Source organism: Delphinus delphis, chromosome 1, assembly GCF_949987515.2.
Source record: "Delphinus delphis chromosome 1, mDelDel1.2, whole genome shotgun sequence".
In the NCBI taxonomy this organism is placed as follows: domain Eukaryota; kingdom Metazoa; phylum Chordata; class Mammalia; order Artiodactyla; family Delphinidae; genus Delphinus; species Delphinus delphis.
Genome location: NC_082683.1, coordinates 40,483,206 through 40,502,973, shown reverse-complemented (window position 1 = coordinate 40,502,973; position 19,768 = coordinate 40,483,206). Strand labels below are relative to the sequence as shown.

The window sequence follows — 19,768 nt, the reverse complement described above, 5'->3', positions numbered from 1 at the left end:
GATGTGGACAGAGATTGGGGCCTCACCGATCTCATGTCCACTTAAAATACTTGGGATGTGATTTTCTGTAAATCAGCTTTAGAATAGTCAGCTTAATTATTAAATAAAATTGTATCCATGGTTTTGATCTTGTAAATTATCACATTCCCCATATTTTATTATTTTCTACTATAAATGGAAAAGCTAGAATTTATAAAAGAGGTATGAAGTTAGTAGGTTATTTTGCCCTGGAAGCCATCTTCTAGAGGTTGAAAAGACCAGGATCAGACCTTGGGTGAAAGCTGAAGTTGCCAGAACCTGGGTTCTAAGTTGCATTGACTTAGGTCATTGTTCTCAGCTATTGTCCACTTCACTCCACTATACTGTTCACTATAAAATTCAGGTGTCTGTGATACTTTCAGTGGTCCTGAACAAAAGAGTCAAACAGGAAGACAGACAAAAACAACTGCCTCACCTTTTTCAGTAAATTCAATTAAACAAGCATTTCAGCCATCTATTAACAAATACTCATTGAAGGGCTGCCATGTGCCAAGTACAATGACATATACTGGGGAGATATCAGTAAATAAAAACAAACATGGTTCCCATTAGTATTAGTTTGCTAAGGCTGCCATAACAAACTATCACACACTGGGCAGCTTAAACAACAGAAATTTATTTTCTCACAGTTCTGGAGGCTAGAAGTCTGATACCAAGGGGTTGGCAGGATTTCTTCTGAGGCCTCTTTCCTTGGTTTATAGATGGCCATTTTCCCCCTGTCTTCACATGGTCTTTCCTCCATACACATACATGTCTGTATCCTAATCTTCTCTTCTTTTAAGTATACCAGCCATATTGGATCAGGACTCATCCATTTGACCTCATTTTATCCTATTTGCCTCTTTGAAGACCCCATATTCCAAATACAGTCATATTCTGAGGTACTGGGGCTTAGGACTTCAACATATGAATTTCAGAGGGACACAATTCAGCCCGTAACACTGTTCTCAATGAGCTCAGTCTAGAAGGGACACACAAATTTATCCAACAATTATACAAATAAATTTAGGATTATGAACTCTGTTAAAGTGTTATAAAGGAGAGATACATGCTGTCATAAAGGTATGTAAGGAGGCATGTCCTGTCTTAAAGGGAGAGATGTGCTGCAGTGAAGGAACCTTAGAGGGTAAACATATGAGCTGAGGTCTCAAACATGGGTAGGAGGAGTTAATTAGGAGAGAGTGATGCGGGGAGGAGGATAATAAGTGGGGGGGGGGGAGAAGAACCAGGTAGAGGGGAGCAGCTTGTTAAAAATCCCATATTCAGTACTTTCTATGTGCGGAACACAGAAGTAGATTTTGAATAGAGCAATGGAACTCATGGTCTGGTGAGGAGACAGCTACGAAAACAGATACTTTCAACAGAATATGATCAGAGTTGTTATAAAGGCTAATATCAATACTTATATGCAGCAGTTCTAAATTCCCAGAAATATAGATAAGGGAGGCACTAACTGCTGACTATAGCGTGAAGGCAGGAGGTCAAAAGTTTCACAATAGCTGAAATGTTACACCATACAGATCCTGATGCCTATTTGGGAAACCTAAATAAATGGAAAATATATTAAGAAGGCACTGCAATCATTCCTTCAAAATACTTTAGATCTAGAGGTAGCATGGAGTCGAAAGACCTGAGTTTTAGTCCCCACTCTGCCCATCCTGTTGTACTTTCTCATCTGTCACACAGAGATAATGGTATGTACCTCATCTACCTCATGTGTTGGGAGGGTATTGTATGGATCGAATGGGGACCTGAGAAAGCAGGAAAAGAGATCTGGCTAAAGGAGAGATGAGATGATTTGGCTGAAGTCAACAATCCCTTCCTCGCTGGTCTTTGTTCCTGATCTGGAAAGATTTCCAAACTGAATGTGGAGATGAGACTAAAGATACCTAAAGAATCAGACACTGAGGTAAGGGCTAACTAACTTACATGCAGGGTCATATAGCAGGGTGGGCTAAGTGACATGAATAATAGTAAATGTCAGTGTTCTCAACAAATTCTTGCTAATGCATTGTTTATTCTAGAGAAAAAGTTATAAATGATTCCTTGACCAAGCTGGAAAACAATTTCTAGATTATGCTGTTTTCTAAGTGCTTTTTCTGATCTAGAGTTAAGAGTCAGAACACATAAGTTTGGCTTCCATGCAGCTGCATACTACATCACCTTTATAACCTTAGCAACATCTCCTCTTTCTCTTTCAGCTATTGGGCATTGCTAGGTGAAAGACACTGTCCCAGTCATGCTGCATGTATTATCTCACAATCCTATATGGTATATGTATATTATCTCCATATTACAGCTGAAGAAACTCAGCCTTATTAGTTAAGTAACTTTTTTAAGTTAGTAAATTGAGACTCCAAAGCTCAACCTTACTGGAGGGAAGTAGGTAAGGGAAGTTGAAACAGAAAATCTTCAAATTCCTTTCTTTCTTCAGAACCACTGACAGTAAGTTTGTGCCTCAGTGAAAAAAAAATTTTAGGCCTTTCAGTAAGGGTAGGCCAGCTAAAATCTTCACTGCCTTAGGTCCTTTGCCCTTGCTGTACTTTTACCCAGAAGACTCTTGCCCTGCAATCAAGGTTCCTTCTTGTTATCGTGGTTTCTGCTTAAATATTACTCTCTCAGGGAAGTCTTTCCTGAGCACCCAGTCGAAAGTAGCTACCCAGTCACTCTGTTTCATTATATCATCTTATTTTAATTTTTTGTATAACACTTATTACTGTTATATTTTCTTGAATATATGTTTTATTTTTTGTTTATTTTTTCCCCTCACTTGAATACAAGCTTCATGAAAGCAGTACCTTGTTTATCTTAGTCAAATCGTATACTCAGAATCTAGAATAGGACTACATGGAACATAGCGGATACTCAATAAATATTTTTTGAATTAATGCACAAACAAACTCTTTATGTAACAGATGGAAGAACTGCAGCCCAGAGAGGAGATGGACTTGTCCAAGGTCAAGGAATGCAGATTGAGTGTTAGTAGGAAGATCATTAGCTTAGTTTCTAATAAAGTTTCAGTTAAGATTTGTTGAATATCTTTTACGTGACATACATTATTCTGCTTTTGAATATATTTTATGTAAATTTTCTCCAGATTTTGAGGGTAGGTAGTCAGCATAAGTAATATTGAATACTAGCCCCATATTCCAGTAGTTTAACACTATAAAGGTTTAGTTCTCATAAACATCACAAGGTAATCTGAGTCAGAAAGTTCCAATGGGTGGTTCTTTTTCAAGAGATAACTCAGGGATCCAAGACCCTTCAATTTTAGGATGCTGTCGTCCTCAACCCATTGCCTTCAAGGTCACTGTATAAGGGGAAAAGAAAACATAAATGACTACATGTGAGATTTTAAGTCTAAGCCTGGAAGTGGCATACGTTATTTCCATCCATACTCCTTTATCTCTTGGAACGTCCATCCACACTGTCACTTGGAACAAGCTACCTGCAAGGTGTGCTGAGATATGTACTCTTTCACAGAAAGAGAAAACAGTATTGGTCAATATCTAGCCAATATCTACCATAATATTGTCACCATTTTACAGATGAAACAATTCTTTGGTGGCTTGCCTGAGATTCCATAGTAAGTGAAGGAGTGAAGATATACAACCAAGGGATCATGCCAGACTTGTGTCAATAATAGTGCCCTTTGCTCTATATCTGTATAGATTATTGGCTTTCAAGGTTGTTTTTACTAGAGAACTCTTTCTACAATAGGAATTTTATAGAGTATTCCAGCATGTAAAATAGATCAACAGGAGCTCTGAAGCATTGTAAACCTTAAGAAGATTCTCTGGAAACCATCTAAGGCCCTCCAGGCCCAGTGTGGAAACCTGGGGACCAAATGATTTTGATGGGCCCTTCCAGCTTTGTCTTACGTATTTCATCTCTTGATTTCATGATATTCCTAATGTGAGGCAAAAGGTTAAAGCCATGAATACATCTCAGAACTGGGTGCTTGTCCTCAAAGATTTCTGCCTCAGGGTCCAGAAATAAGCTATGGAACTACAGATGAAATCCTGGTGCTCTATGTGCTGAGCCTTCGAACCCTTTCCCCACCACCCACCATCCATGCAAAAAGTTATCTAATTGTACAAGGCATACTCTGGAAACTTTCCCAGTGGAATAATAGATCAAGTAACCAAGAACTTTTTAATTTTGCAAAGTGCGCTCTTCCCTGTAATTTACTTAATATAGAAATTTAATGTTCTGCAGTTTACTGAACAAATAACATTGAAAGTATTTTAGAGTTAGCTTGGGAGCTCGCCTTTGGTTGCCAGTTTGACTTTATTATTTGATTATCCAGATAAAGGCCAGCAGTAACAATATGCTCTGCCTTAAGTGGTTCAGAGGGGTTATCTCTTAGCCATTACCAATTCTAAATACAAGATTTAAATTCAAGGAGAAAAATCACACAAGAGCAATTTGCTGAATTTGCTCAAGTTAGTCCCTTGAGTTAAGATGCTTGATTCTCTGGACCTGGATTGTGATGATTATACTTTTCCAGAAAGCCCCTAACCTTAGTGACTGACAAATTCTATGGCACTATTCATTTAAAAAAACACACACCGAGGTCAAAATATGTGCCGGACACAGTGATGGATGCTAGAGATGTCCAGACTGGCTTAGAGCCCTTAACTCCTGCCCTTTGGTCGCATGGCTTGCACCTCGATACAGGCTCCCTCTACCAGACTAAGGGCATGTCTCTAGGCATTCCCTCCTGAACACATTTACCTGAGCAGGTTCTGATCACCAGAGCAGATACTTCCTTTTAGATCTTAACATTGACATTTAGTTAGTTCCCTGCTTCTTAATGCTACCTTCTTCTAGTCTTATAAAGTTGTTGTTCCTGGACCTAGGCTCACAATTAAGGATCAGCCTCACTTACTTTCCTGCCTGGGCAGACTCTGTAGAACCCAGCCTGAGCTCAAGGTTCTGAGCCCATTTTCCTTGGAAAGGATGTGGGACAAAGATGTAATGTTGACTGAAACAGTCTCTACTCTTAAATATACAGTGTGAAAGGTATTTAAGAGGTATAATTGACAGGACATGGAGCATGAATAGATGTTTGAAGATAAAGGAAAGAGATATCTAGGAAGATACCAAGATCACTCCAGGTTACTTGGTAGAGTTGGCATTTGAACTTGATCTTAATACATAAATTTTTAACATGCAGAGGTGAGGTAAAAAATGTGTTTCAGGTATAAGGAACATCATGAGCAAAAGTTTAGAAGTTATATATTCCAGATTCCTTTGCGGAATGTCTGATTATTTCCTGTTTTAGACATCTTTGCCTTCCTTTTTTAACAGCCAGCACAGTTTATGTTTTCCTTCTCCTAACTTGCCCCTACTCCTCTTAGCAATAAGATAGATGTTTTCGTTTTTACTGCAGAAATTTAGTCACCATTTTACCTGAGTAGCTAAACTTCAGTAGTTCCGGCAATTTAACTGATTCAGATTGAACGCTACACTGATAATTAACTTGTTCCTCTTTCTTCTCGTCACCCACAGGAGCCTGATGGATCATTAGTGACACGATTAGAGAGAGCGTGATCCCGGTAAATTATTGGTGTTCAATAAATGTTAAATAATTGTAGAAATAGGACCCAGCGGAGACTGGCACTCTGCAGTAGAAACAGAAGCTCACAAAGTGTGCCTTTGCTGATAATCAGGTTTTGCAATTCAGAGTAGGCACAGACTATGCACCATTTCTCATCATTGAAATCCACATGCATTTGTAAGACAAACTAATTAATAATCCAGTTCTCTTAACTAAATAGAAGTCTATGCAAAGGAGAAAGTGTTAAACATTATAGATGCTGCCATGGGGGATTCACCTTCCCTCCAGCTTGAAGAGCTGTAGCCACCTAGATGAGCAGGTGGAGGAAACGAGGACATGATGACCAGTGGATTACTGGGCATACAAGTGTTTTACCCAAAGTACCTCTGAGTCCTGTCCCAAAGTGCTCCAAGAGCCAGATTCCCATCTGTTAATGGAAAGCCTATCTGCCAATATGAGGACTAGCTTTGCCAAGCATGGATTTTGTGGTGTTAATGGCTTTGGGCAGAGCCTTGTGCTGCTTGCTGGCAGGGAGAATGCTGTTTGATTCTAAAGAGTCCAAAATTTATATTTTAAAACATATTTTATTTGACAGCCAGAATCTAATGAATCTGACATCATCTGTCTGTCTGCAGATCTCAGCTTGAGAATATCAAACCTACAGTAAAATAACTCCTCACAGTTTATAAAGCACATTTCCTATCAACTATCCCATTTGATCCTTATGACAACTAAGGGCAGAAGGGAACCTAATATGGTAGGTACTTTACATGCTGTCTCATCTAATCTCTGAAGTCTCTTTAAGTCCTCGTTTTACAGATGAAGATCCAAGGCATTGAGAAGCAAAACACTTGCTCAACGTATGCTTGAGCTGAGTAGGAAAGCTAGTGGGACAGATATTAATCTCAGGTTCAAGTGTATCATGATCTCATTATTGAGGGCCAGATCTTCTGAGCACCTACTTCATACTAAGCATTTATTTCTGCATATTATTCAATCTTTAAACCATCTTTTTAAATTATTTTTTATTGGAATACAGTTGATTTACAATGTTGTGTTACTTTCTGCTGTACAGCAAAGTGAATCAGTTATCCACTCTTTTTTAGGTTCTTTTTGCATATAGGTCATTACAAAGTATTGAGTAGAGTTCCCTGTGCTATACAGTAGGCTCTTATTAGTTATCTATTTTATATATAGTAGTGTATATATGTCAATCCCAATCTTCCAATTTATCCCTCCCCCCTTTTTCCCCTTCATAACCATATGTTTGTTTTCTATATCTGTGACTCTATTTCTGTTTTGTAAATAAGTTCATTTGTACCTTTTTTAGATACCACATATAAGCGATATCATATGATGTTTGTCTTTGTCTGACTTACTTCACTCAGCATGACAATCTCTTTAAACCATCTTGTGAGGTAGATATTACTGTTCCAAGTTTACAGATGTGGTCATTCACTAAACATTTATTGAGCACCTACTCTATGCCAGGCACTGTTTTAGGCACTGGATATTCACCTTTGAATAAGACAAGCATAAAACTTCCTCTCATGAAACTTACATTCTAATGGGAGGAAATAACAAACAAATATAAGAATTTAAAGCTGATAAAGTATAGAGAGACTGAGGCTCTGTTTTAGTTTGAGTGATCATGCAAGGACTCATTAAGGATGAAACATTTAAATTAAGACCCAAATGTCAAGAAAGACCCAGTCTTAGAAAGATCTAAAGGATTCTTATTACAAGCAAAGAGAAGAGCAAATAGACACTAAGGAGAAAATAAGCTTTGTGTCTTTCAGAAAAAAAGAACATGCAAAAGTGGTGGGAGAGTAGTGAATGATGGGAAGAGAGATCTGAAATGAGGTTGCAAAGTTAGGGAAAGGGCAGATACAGGCCTTATAGTTCTGGTTTTATTGTACATGTGATAGGAAGCCACCAGAGGGCTTAAAGCTGGGGAACAACACTATTTATGTTTACAAAATAGTCACTCTGGCTGGTGTGTGGAGAATGGATTATATACAGGAAAGATTGAAAGACTAGTTAGGAGATGATTGCAGGGGTCCACATGAGAGATTGTGGTGGCTTGGTTAAGAGTGGTAATAATAGAGGTAGATAGAAGCAAACAGATATTGGACATAGTTTGAAGTGGTGTCAACGTGACTTGCTTAGGTGTGGTCTGAGAAAAAGAGAGGAATCAAAGACTCCTAGGCTTTTGTCCTGAGCAACGAAGTGAATGGAAGTGTCCTTTACTGAAATGACGAAGGCTGAGAGCAGAGCCTATTTTGGTAGTGAAATATCAAAAGTTCTGTTTTGGCCACATTGTTTGAGATGCCTATCAGACAATAAATTGTATATAGGTCGAGCAGGCAGTTAAGTATGTCTGGGAATCAGAGGCTATAGACATTCAGAAATCAAATGGCTTTTCAAATGTAAGCCAGAAAAATTGGTGGAGCTGGTTTGTTTGACAAAAGCTCCAACCGTTCCCTAGCCCCAAGCTGGAATTGACTGTCAGTTGGACAGAAAATCAAGTTCAGCAACAAAATCTACCTGTGGTAGGAATTTTCTCTTGCCATACTTCACTAACATCCCTTGGATACCTCTTTGTCCCTCCCTATAAACATGGTTAGAAGTTGAATTATTTTAACACTTTCTCTAGCTGTCAGGCTTGCTATATTGCCTAGGAGTTAGTGGGGAAACAGTGAGGTTAATTTCCAAGGAGAGTCACCTGTGGCCATGAAGGTTCCACTTACTCTGCATAATGTTGAAGAACACTGACTTCAGATTCAGCCCATGGGTTTGATTCCTGGCCATGTGATCTTTATCAAATCTTAACTCAAAACTCTCTGCACCTATTTCCTCATTTATAAAGTGGTAACACTAACACTTGGATTAACTGGGATAGCCTATGTAGTGCTTAGAGTAGCCATTTGGGAAGCATGGGTGATAACTATCATTAATAGTAATGATGGTGATAGTAATATTTTGTAGTCACCTTTTAGGTTAAATCTTTGAGTATGATTTATAGGAGTGGGATTAATGAGTCAAATGGTATGACTGTTTTCAAAGGTATAAATGGTCAAAGCACCCTCTAAAATTTTAATTTGAGAAAAGAAAAGAGGTATTGATATAGTAGAAGAGGACTAGACCTGGAATCACACAAAACTGGACTTGAGCTCTGGTTTTACTTGTATTTCCCCTTCACTTCTTTGTGCCTTAGTTTCCTTATCTATATACTTGAGTAATAGTACTCACTGTGCCTGCTTTCATGCTTATTGCACAGACTTGTGAGTATGGAAATGAAATAACATGTATGAAAGTAATAGCCTGTGCAAAATTTCAGGGATGGTTATAATTAGAATTATTACCTATTGGTACCGAATCAGCAGATGATAATGGCTAGACAGAACTTAGCCAAGACTTCTTACTATTTCATGGCATCCTGACACCTGACCCACTGCTGGGCACTACATCTGCCCTCACTCAGTCTGGGTGGCCTGTGGGAATAAGGCTTGACCAAAAATCTCTAGGCCAGATTTTGTGATAGATATTCCTAAATGAACTCCAAAAATTTTAAACAGTCCTATCTGTCCAGCTTCGTTGAATGGACCATGACCAAACTGAAGTAGGGCCTGAGTCCCATCTCTGTCTTGCCAGTACTATTTCCAGGCTTGAAAACCTCAATTTTAATTTTAATTTGTTAAAGAGGGCTTTAGATATGCTGAGTTAGACTAATCATAATCCTTGTTTTATATATGCTGTCAGTGTTGATCTATGCATGGCCCTTTTCTTCTTTATTTATCATTTTAAATAATTTTATGAACACTCAAAAACCCACTATCCGATGCAAGGAAAAGAATATTATAGTAACTTACATCTTCCTTTTGCCTCTCATTTCTGTGCCTCCACCTCAAGGGTAATTAATTTCCTGAATTTTATGTTTTTAAAATAGTTTGATCAAATACATATGTGTAGTTAATATATTATTTAATTTTCATTGTTTTGGAGCTTCATAAAAGGGGTATAATGTAATAGATGATCTTCTGAGACTTGCTTTTTTGATGATATGTCACTAAGATTTATTCATGTCACTGCATTTTACTATTTATTTATTCATTTATTTTCACTATTGTATATTAGTCCACAGTAAGAATATGCTATGCTAGTGTTTTGTTTAAAATCCTTGCACCAATATGCATGAGTGAAATGATTGGTGATCTTCCTCTTGTACTTTTTCAGTTTGGGCATCACAATTATACACTTTATGAAATAATGAGTCAGGAGATATTCTACCTTCTGTTCTCTGGAGGAGTTTTTTCCCTGAAAATTGGTTAGAACTCACCTATAAATTAATTTGGCCTGGTGTTCTATATGATGGAAGGTTTTAAATTCCCTCTTCATTTTCTTAAATAGTTATTAGTTTATTCAGGCTTCCTATTTTTTTAATTAATTTATTTTTTTTTATTGGAGCATAGTTGATTAACAATGTTGTGTTAGTTTCAGGTGTACAGCAAAGTGATTCAGATATATATATATATATATATATATATATATATATATATATACATGTATCCATTCTTTTTCAGATTCTTTTCCCATTTAGGTTATTATAGAATAGTGAGCAGCGTTCCCTGTGCTGTACAGTAGGTCCGTGTTGGTTATCTATTTTAAATATAGCAGTGTGTACATGTCAATCCCAATCTCCCAATCTATCCCTCCCCCCCACCCTCCCCCACGGTAACCATAAGTTCATTCTCTAAGTCTGTGAGTCTGTTTCTGTTTTGTAAATAAGTTCATTTGTATCATTTTTTTTTTAGATTCCACATATAAGCAGTATCATATGATATTTGTCTTACTCTGTCTGACTTACTTTACTTAGTATGATAATCTCCAGGTCCATCCATGTTGCTGCAAATGGCATTGTTTCATTCTTTTAAATTGCTGAGTAATATTCCATTGTATATAAGTACCACATCTTCTTCATCCATTCATCTGCTGATGGACATTTAGGTTGCTTCCATGTCATGGCTATTGTAAACAGCACTGCAATGAACACTGGGGTGCATGTATCCTTTTGAACCATGTTTTTCTCCAGAGATATGCCCAGGACTGGGATTACTAGATCATATGGTAGCTCTGTTTTTAGTTTCTTAAGGAACCTCTATACTGTTCTCCATAATGGCTGTACCAATTTACCAGGTTTCCTTTTTTTTTAAATCCATTTTGGTAAGTTATATATTTGTCCGTTTCATCAATCGATGTTGTCAATCAGAAATATCACTGAAAAATTCTCCTCTGTAGGACTTGCTTTCATGTTGTTTAAGTGGACATTTTCAAAAGGGCATTCAAATTCAGTCAAGAAGGTGGGAGAGAACCAACCAACTAATCAATTAACCATCTCTCCCTTCCTCACTCTCTCCCTCACTCCTTCTTTTCATTGCCTATTACATACTAGACACTTCATATACGTTCTCTCATTTAATTTATATCACACCCCTGAGAGCAAATGTTGTGTTTTCGTGTATACAGATGAAGAAACTAGAGCTCAGAGAGGGTATGTAGCAAGGAAATGGTCAATTTGAAAGTATGTTTGATTGACCCTAAAGCTTGGGCTCTTTTCATTACACAATCTGTCTCCCAATTTGACTTTTCTACTTCCAGTGGTTATCAAACTTTAATGTACATAGGAGTCACCTTAGCTGCCTGGTTAAAAAGAAAAAGAAAGATATTTGGGGACCACCAGAAATATTTAGATACATTTATTATGTCTGTAGTAGGACCTAGGAATCTACATTTTAGTAAAGCATCTCTGGTACTTTTGATGCAGTGTGTCCTTCATATCATACTTTGAAGAACCCTTAACTAGATTATGAATGCCTTGAGTGTGGGAATTTTGTCCTATTTATTCATTCCTCTAGGAGGAAGAACTCAACAATTTGCTGTAGAAATGAGTGAATAAATGAAATAAGGAATGGATTTAGTTATATTTAGGTGTCAAAGACTTATTCTCTCTAATTGAGAAGAACTTCTTTGACCTAGTTGCCAGTCTCTGGTGTTTATGTTTCCCACTCTACTTGAACTTATTATGCTCCACAGGGTAAATAACCTTTTCTTGCTTCCTGTACATCAAACTCAGCTCTAGGAGAGAAAAAGATTTCCTATCATTTTAAATGTCATCCACCATTCGATTTGTGTGTTCCACACAGAAAATTGTGAGAAGGCTGCTGGGTAGGAAGGCACAAGCACAGAGAGGTGACCAAATGGAACCTTGCCAGGTCTGCTCTCCTTTTGCTAAGTGAAACTATAGTCTTAGGGTGAACCTTTGGGGAAGAAGCATGGCAGCTGCTATCTCTAGCCTCTCAGCTACAGTCACAAACTCTGAGCTACAAACTTAACACTTCCACTGCTCCTCAGTCCCTGAGCCAATCCCGATCGTGCCATGGGTTCTGTCATCTAACTCATTGCATCTACTCATAAGTGGTCTCCGAAATCGTCTTGTTGCCATAAAGCTGGTAGATAGCCTGCTTGAATTTCTTGGTCAATTTACCTGCCTAAACCCCTGTCCTCTTCCTGGGAAGAGAAGACGGTCTGTTTGGGCCCAAAAAAGACTAGCTGAGGAGACTTACCCAGTCCCTTTTTGCCTTTTATACATTAGTCCATTCATCCATTCAATTTCCTTTCCTTCATTTCTAAACTTTGCTAGTTTCTATTCCAAAATACTACTTTATATTTGTAATAATGTTCAGCAGTTTCTCACATCCTGAAAGGGGAAGCCAAAATACCTTTGAGTTTTCATTTTCTTAACTTTTCAGAGAGAATCATAATATTGAGCTGCCTTACAGAGCATTAAGATTAACTAATTAACATTGAATAGTCCTTTGGAAATGTTAAATACTATAGAAATGCTAAACAGCTTTAATAGACTTGGAGTCTAAAAGGCAAATGAAACTTCATTTAAGTGCTTTTATATTATGTTTTTGTTTTTTTTTTTTTTCTCTCAGAAGAGGTTTAAAGGAGGCTATGTAGCTACATTCCTGGTTCCAAATAGGAAATGTCACAATGAATATAAAACATGGATGTCTAATTTCCCCACCTTTCCTTTTATTCTCTGTTTCTCCACCGGATCACACATTCATTCAATTAGCATTTCCTGGTTGCCTCCTTGTTAAGTAGCAAGCAAGACACTGCAGATACAGTCAATTTATCTGACCTGTAGGAGAGATAGATACATGTGCTCTCAAGTGAACGTAAAAGAAGACAGACTCAATGACATTATAGAGGTACAGGTGTGAGGGGAGAGAATGATCATATTCCAATCGTCTCTGTATTTCCATGGTGGATGGAAAACTCAGGAAGATTGCATGTAACTTGCATTAATGGGGCTATGCTTGAAAGATTAAATGAATTTTGATAGACAAAGGAAATAGCATGAGGAAAGTTCACATGTGCATTGTCTAAGATGGGGGAACTATAGTTCATAGACGTTATATAGCTGATCTGAGGTCACACAGTGAGTCACTTCCTGAGACAGAAATTAGGACCCAACTTTCCTCATTTCTGTTCTAATGTTAGTTCATTGAACTAACTGTGCTACTTAATAGTAAAGGCAATTTTACAAAATGCCTATTTATCATAACTTGTAATGTATTTGTTGCAGAAAGTTGAGATCCTGCACTGAGATGATCAAAGGGGAGAGGGCACTGCATATAAGCAGAAATATACACAGAGTAAAGATCCTTGGAATATTAAGGATATTAAGGAATATTAAGGTGCATAACAGGAGTGGGTGGGATTGGGTGAATTATCATCCACCTGCCATGAAGTGGAAGGTACTGGGGATAGTTGTAAGTAAAATTAGAAAGCACATTGAATTAAGAAGGGTATTGAAAGTTGGAATAATGGAGTTTTCGTCATGTTGAGTGTGAGGTGTGGCAAAATGACAGAGTAGAAATGACTAGTGAATAGGTGAAGCTACTTCACTTCCACTCCACTGCCCGCCTTTCTCCCACTAATATTTATTTTAACCAATTTAGGTGTTCTGCAATAGAGAAATGTAGTTGCTCAAGTGAATTTGAAACTTGAAATGGAAACTAAAATCATGAACAGGAAGAGAATATTGCCTTCCTTATTTTTAATCATTTTCTGCCAGCAATTCTTAGGTTCAACTTGGAAGGCATGGCCTCTGGAGATAGAGGACTTCAGGTTCCCGGGAGATTATGTGTGGGTTCATTTCTATCTCTCTGGTTCCATTCCCCTTAGGTTTGTTTTTATTAATTTCCTTTCTTGGGGGACGGTTTGCTGAGAGACATTTGGGCTGTTGCTGGGAATATTTGGCTCCTTTTTCAAATCATAAATGCCCCCTTTTCCTCAGCTGCTGGGGAACCGTGCCCTGAACACACCCACTACCTCCTCAGCCAGAAGATTGCCTTGACATGTGCCCTAATCCACACTCCCCTACACACCCTGCCTCACCAGTGGCAGAGAAATTACAAATAAATTTTAACCACTGTTTATTAATGACCATCTACCTTGAATCAGAGTTCAACTTAATTTACATGAATTATTTCAATAGCCTAGTGTGATCAGTATAATTATATCCACCTTACAAATAAGGGAATTGAGAAACAGCTTATCTTAATAAGGGGTTATGTGACATGACTATGGTACACAGAATAAGGACCCTCTAAAGATGTCTATGTCCTACTCCTTGGAACCTGTGAATATGTTACCTTACATGACAAAAGGGACTTTACAGATGTAATTAAATTAAGGATTTTGAGATGAGAAGATTTTGCTGGATTAGCCAAGTGGATCCAGTATGATCACAAGGGAACTTATAAGAGGAAGGCTGAAAGGTCAGAGTCAGAGAAGACATGATGATGGAAGCAAAGAGGTCAGAGAGAGAGAAAGGGAGGGACTTGAAGGTGCTGTGTTCCTAGCCTTAAAGATGGAGGAAGGGGCCACAAGCCAAGGAATGCAGGTGACGTGTAGAAGCTGGAAAAGCAAGGGAACAGATTCTCCCCTGAGCCTCCAGAAGGAATGTCACATTGCCAACACCTTGATTTTAGAGTTTCTTATCTCCAAAATTGTAAGATAATAGATTTGTGTTGTTTTAAGTCTGTGTTAATTTGTTACAAAACAATAGGAAACTAAAACGATAAAGTCAGATAGCAGGTAATTTTTTCCAGTGATTTCCATTTTACCAGATGTAAAGAATGCCTTTCTACACTCATGTAACTGAATCCTGCCTTGACACCATTGACTACTCATTTATTTGTGACTCTATTCCCTTCACTTCTAAAATATCACATACTCTTTAATATCTTCCTCCTTCTCTGATCATTCTGTCAGTTATGGGCTCCTTCTCCTCTTTATTTCCTCCTAATGATTTTTCATTCCTTTCCACCTCTTTTTTTTCCTTCCCTTCCTTTTTCTTCATACTGTCCATGAATAATTTCATTCACCCTCATGACTTCCACTTTTCACCTATGTGCTATCCAAAGATATCTCTCCTCTAAGTAACTTTAAACTATCTATTAAAATCTACCCAAGGAGATTTGAAAACCAAGACAGAGAACATCTTAAACATAGATACAGATAAAAGATCAATAATCTTTGAAAGTGCAATAGATATGACCTTTCGGTAGACATGATGAAAGTCAGAGGATGATAGATTGACATCTTTAAAGTTCTGAAAGGATAAAAGCAACTAGGATTCTATTCTTAGTGAAAATACCCTTCAAAAATGGAGGCAAATAAAATCTGAGAAAATACACTGCTTGTAGACCTGCACCACAAAAAGTACCTTAGGAAGTTCTTCAGGCTAAAGAAAAATGCTCCAAGATAGTTTCCTGCAGTTTCACAATGAAGTTCCGAAGTGTGATTTTCTTTGTTTTTCTACTGCTGGAAATATGTATACTGAGTTTCTTGAATCAGTGAATAAACATCTTTCATAAATTCTCAAAAATTCTCAGATCTGCAGCAAGGAATGAAAAGCAAAAGAAAAGAGTAAACATATGAAGAAAAGGATATTGATTGTTTAAAATAATAGTGATAATAATGTCTTCTGGGTGTTATAAAATAGGTAGAAGTAATATATTTGACAATTGTAGTGCAAACATGGAAGGGAGTAAATGGGATTAAACAAACATAAGATTCTTGTCTTTTTCTTAGGAAGCAGACATATGTAAACATTTAATGAGCTATACACTTACATTTTTTGTGCTTTACTGTATGCAAGTTGTCTTTAATAAGAAAGAAAAAAGTGAAAGTGAATAAGTGTTGATATAGCTAGGAAAAGTTATGCATAAATTCCTTGAAATGGGATTCAACTTGACAATATTTCCCCTTTCTCTTCCTTATACTCCTAACGTAAGTCCTTTATGACTAGTCATTCATTCAACAAATATTCATTGAGATTCCTGCTATGTGCTACTCACTGTGATAGGAACTGAATAAATATATAGAGAGATTGAGACTAACGTTAGAAGTGTTCAGAAATGAATAAGAAGTAGTGATCAGTGAAAACCTCTGAGTAAGGGAGAAGCTAATTGGAGCTAAACATTAGGGATTTCTGTAATAAACATCATGGCAGATTTAAGGATTGAGGCACAGAATCAGATAGTGCGATTTTCTCTTGGTTCTATACTGCCTGAAGTCACTCCTATATACTCGGCTTTTCTAAGACTCACTTCATTTTAGGGAGACAAATTCAGCACTTTCTTATTTTTTTTTAATTTAATTTTTTTAACATCAGGTTCTTATTAGTTATCCATTTTATACATATTAGTGTATAAATGTCAATACCAGTCTCCCAATTCATCACCCCACCACCCCACCCCACCACTTTCCCTCCTTGTTGTCCATACGTTTGTTCTGTACCTGCAAACTGGTTCATCTGTACCATTTTTCTAGGTTCCACATATATACGTTAATATATTTGTTTGTCTCTTTCTGACTTACTTCACTCTGTATGACAGGCTCTAGATCCATCCACGTCTCTACAAATGACACAATTTCGTTCCTTTTTATAGCTGAGTAATATTTCATTCTATATATGTACCATGTCTTCTTTATCCATTCATCTGTTGATGGGCATTTAGATTGTCTCCACGTCCAGACTATTGTAAATAGTACTGCAATGAACATTGCGGTGCATGTGTCTTTTTGAATTATGGTTTTCTCTGGGTATATGCCCAGTAGTGGGATTGCAGGGTCATATGGTAGTTCTATTTTTACTTTTTAAGGAACCTCCATACTGTTCTCCAAAGTGGCTGTATCGATTTACATTCCCCCAACAGTGCAAGAGGGTTCCCTTTTCTCCACACCCTCTCCAGCATTTCTTGTTTGTAGATTTTCTGATGATGCCCATTCTAACTGATGTGAGGTGATACTTCATTGTAGTTTTGATTTGCATTTCTCTAATAATTAGTGATGTTGAGCAGCTTCTTATGTGCTTCTTGTCCATCTGTATGTCTTCCAATGGTCTATTTAGGTCTTCTGCCCATTTTGGATTGGGTTGTTTGCTTTTTTAATATTGAGCTGCATGAGCTGTTTATATATTTTGGAGATTAATCCTTTGTCCATTGATTTGTTTGCAAATATTTTCTCCCATTCTGAGGGTTGTCTTTTTGTCTTGTTTGTCGTTTCCTTTGCTTTGCAAAAGCTTTTAAGTTTCATTAGGTCCCATTTGTTTATTTTTGTTTCTATTTCCATTACTCTAGGAGGTGGATCAAAAAATATCTTGCTGTGATTTATGTCAAAGAGTGTTTTTCCTATGTTTTCCTCTAAGAGTTTTATAGTGTAAAGTCTTACACTTAGGTCTCTAATCCATGTTGAGTTTATTTTTGTGTATGGTGTTAGGGACTGTTCAAATTTCATTCTTTTACATGTAGCTGTCCAGTTTTCCCAGCATCACTTATTGAAGAGACTCTCTTTTATCCATTGTATATCCTTGCCTCCCTTGTCAGAGATTAGTTGACCATAGGTGTGTGGGTTTATCTCTGGGCTTTCTATGTTGTTCCATTTATCTATATTTCTGTTTTTGTGCCAGTACCATATTGTCTTGATTACTGTAGCTTTGTAGTATAGTTTGAAGTCAGGGAGCCTGAATCCTCCAGCTCCTTTTTTCCCCCTCAAGACTGCTTTGGCTATTCGGGGTCTTTTGTGTCTCCATACAAATTTTAAGATTTTTTGTTCTAGTTCTGTGAAAAATGCCATTGGTAATTTGACAGGGATTGCACTGAATCTATAGATGGCTTTGGGTAGTAGAGTCATTTTCACAATATTGATTCTTCCAATCCAAGAACATGGTATATCTGTCCATCTGATTGTATCATCTTTAATTTCTTTCATCAGTGTCTTATAGTTTTCTGCATACAGGTCTTTTGTCTCCCTAGGTAGGTTTATTCCTAGGTATTTTATTCTCTTTGTTACAGTGGTAAATGGGAGTGTTTCCTTAATTTCTCTTTCATATTATTTATCATTAGTGTATAGGAATGCAAGAGATTTCTGGGCATTAATTTTGTATCCTGCAACTTTACCAAATTCTTTGGTTAGCTCTCGTAGTTTTCTGGTGGCATCATTAGGATTCTCTATGTATAGTATCATGTCATCTGCAAACAGTGACAGTTTTACTTCTTCTTTTCTGATTTGTATTCCTTTTATTTCTTTTCCTTCTCTGATGGCTGTGGCTAGGACTTCCAAAACTATGTTGAATAACAGTGGTGAGAGTGGACATCCTTGTCTTGTTCCTGATCTTAGAGGAAATCCTTTCAGTTTTTCACCATTGAGAATGGTGTTGGCTGTGTGTTTGTAATATATGGCCTTTATTATGTTGAGGTAGGTTCATCTATGCCCACTTTCTGGAGAGTTTTTATCATAAATGAGTGTTGAATTTTGTCAAAAGCTTTTTCAACATCTATTGAGATGATCACATGGTTTTTCTTCTTCAATTTGTTAATATGATGTATCACATTGATTGACTTGCATGTATTGAAGAATCCTTGCATCCCTGGAATAAATCCCACTTGATCATGGTGTATGATCCTTTTAACGTGTTGTTGGATTCTCTTTGTTAGTATTTTGTTCAGGATTTTTGCATCTATATTCATCAGTGATATTGGTCTGTAATTTCTTTTTTTTGTCGTATCTTTGTCTGGTTTTGGCATCAGGATGATGCTGGCCTCATAGAATGAGTTTGGGAGTGTTCCTTACCCTGTAATTTTTTGGAAGAGTTTGAGAAGGATGGATGTTAGCTCTTCTCTAAACGTTTGATAGAATTCACCTGTGAAGCCATCTGGTCCTGGGCTTTTGTTTGTTGGAAGATTTTTAATCACAGTTTCAATTTCATTACTTGTGATTGGTCTGTTCATATTTTCTATTTCTTCCTGGTTCAGTCTTCGAAGGTTACACCTTTCTAAGACTTTGTCCATTTCTTCCAGGTTGTCCATTTTATTGCAATAGAGTTGCTTGTAGTAGTCTCTTAGGATGCTGTGTATTTCTGCGGTGTCTGTTGTAACCTCTCCTTTTTCATTTGTAATTTTATTGATTTGAGTCCTCTCCCTCTTTTTCCTGGTGAGTCTGGCTAATGGTTTATCAATTTGTTTATCTTCTCAAAGAACCAGCTTTTAGTTTTATTGATTTTTTGCTATTGTCTTCTTTATTTCTATTTCATTTATTTCTGCTCTGATCTTTATGATTTCTTTCCTTCTACTAACTTTGGGTTTTGTTTCTTCTTCTTTCTCTAGTTCCTTTAAGTGTAAGGTTAGATTGTTTATTTGAGATGTTTGTGGTTTCTTGAGGTAGGATTATGTTGCTATTAAGTTCCCTCTTAGAACTGCCTTTGCTGCATCCCATAGGTTTTGGATCGTCATGTTTTCATTGTCATTTGTCTCTAGGTATTTTTTGATTTCCTCTTTGATTTCTTCAGTGATTTCTTGGTTATTTAGTAACATATTGTTTAGCCTCCACGTGTTTGTCTTTTTTACTTTTTTTCCCCTGTAATTGATTTCTAATCTCATAGCATTTTGGTCGGAAAAGATGCTTGATATGATTTTAGTTTTCTTAAATTAACTGAGGCTTGATTTGTGACCCAAGATGTGATCTATCCTGGAGAATGTTCCATGTGCACTTGAGAAGAAAGTGTAGTCTGCTGTTTTTGAATGGAAT

General features: G+C 37.1%; 1 protein-coding gene and 1 pseudogene across 1 annotated transcript in view; one reads left to right on the top strand and one right to left on the bottom strand.

The window, feature by feature from the left end:
- The window catches only part of LOC132425314 (probable ATP-dependent RNA helicase DDX5 pseudogene), a 131,793-nt pseudogene extending 126,224 nt beyond the window's left edge, over positions 1–5,569 (bottom strand).
- The window catches only part of AGBL4 (AGBL carboxypeptidase 4), a 1,259,489-nt gene that overhangs the window by 416,212 nt on the left and 823,509 nt on the right, over positions 1–19,768 (top strand). The window lies entirely within an intron of this gene.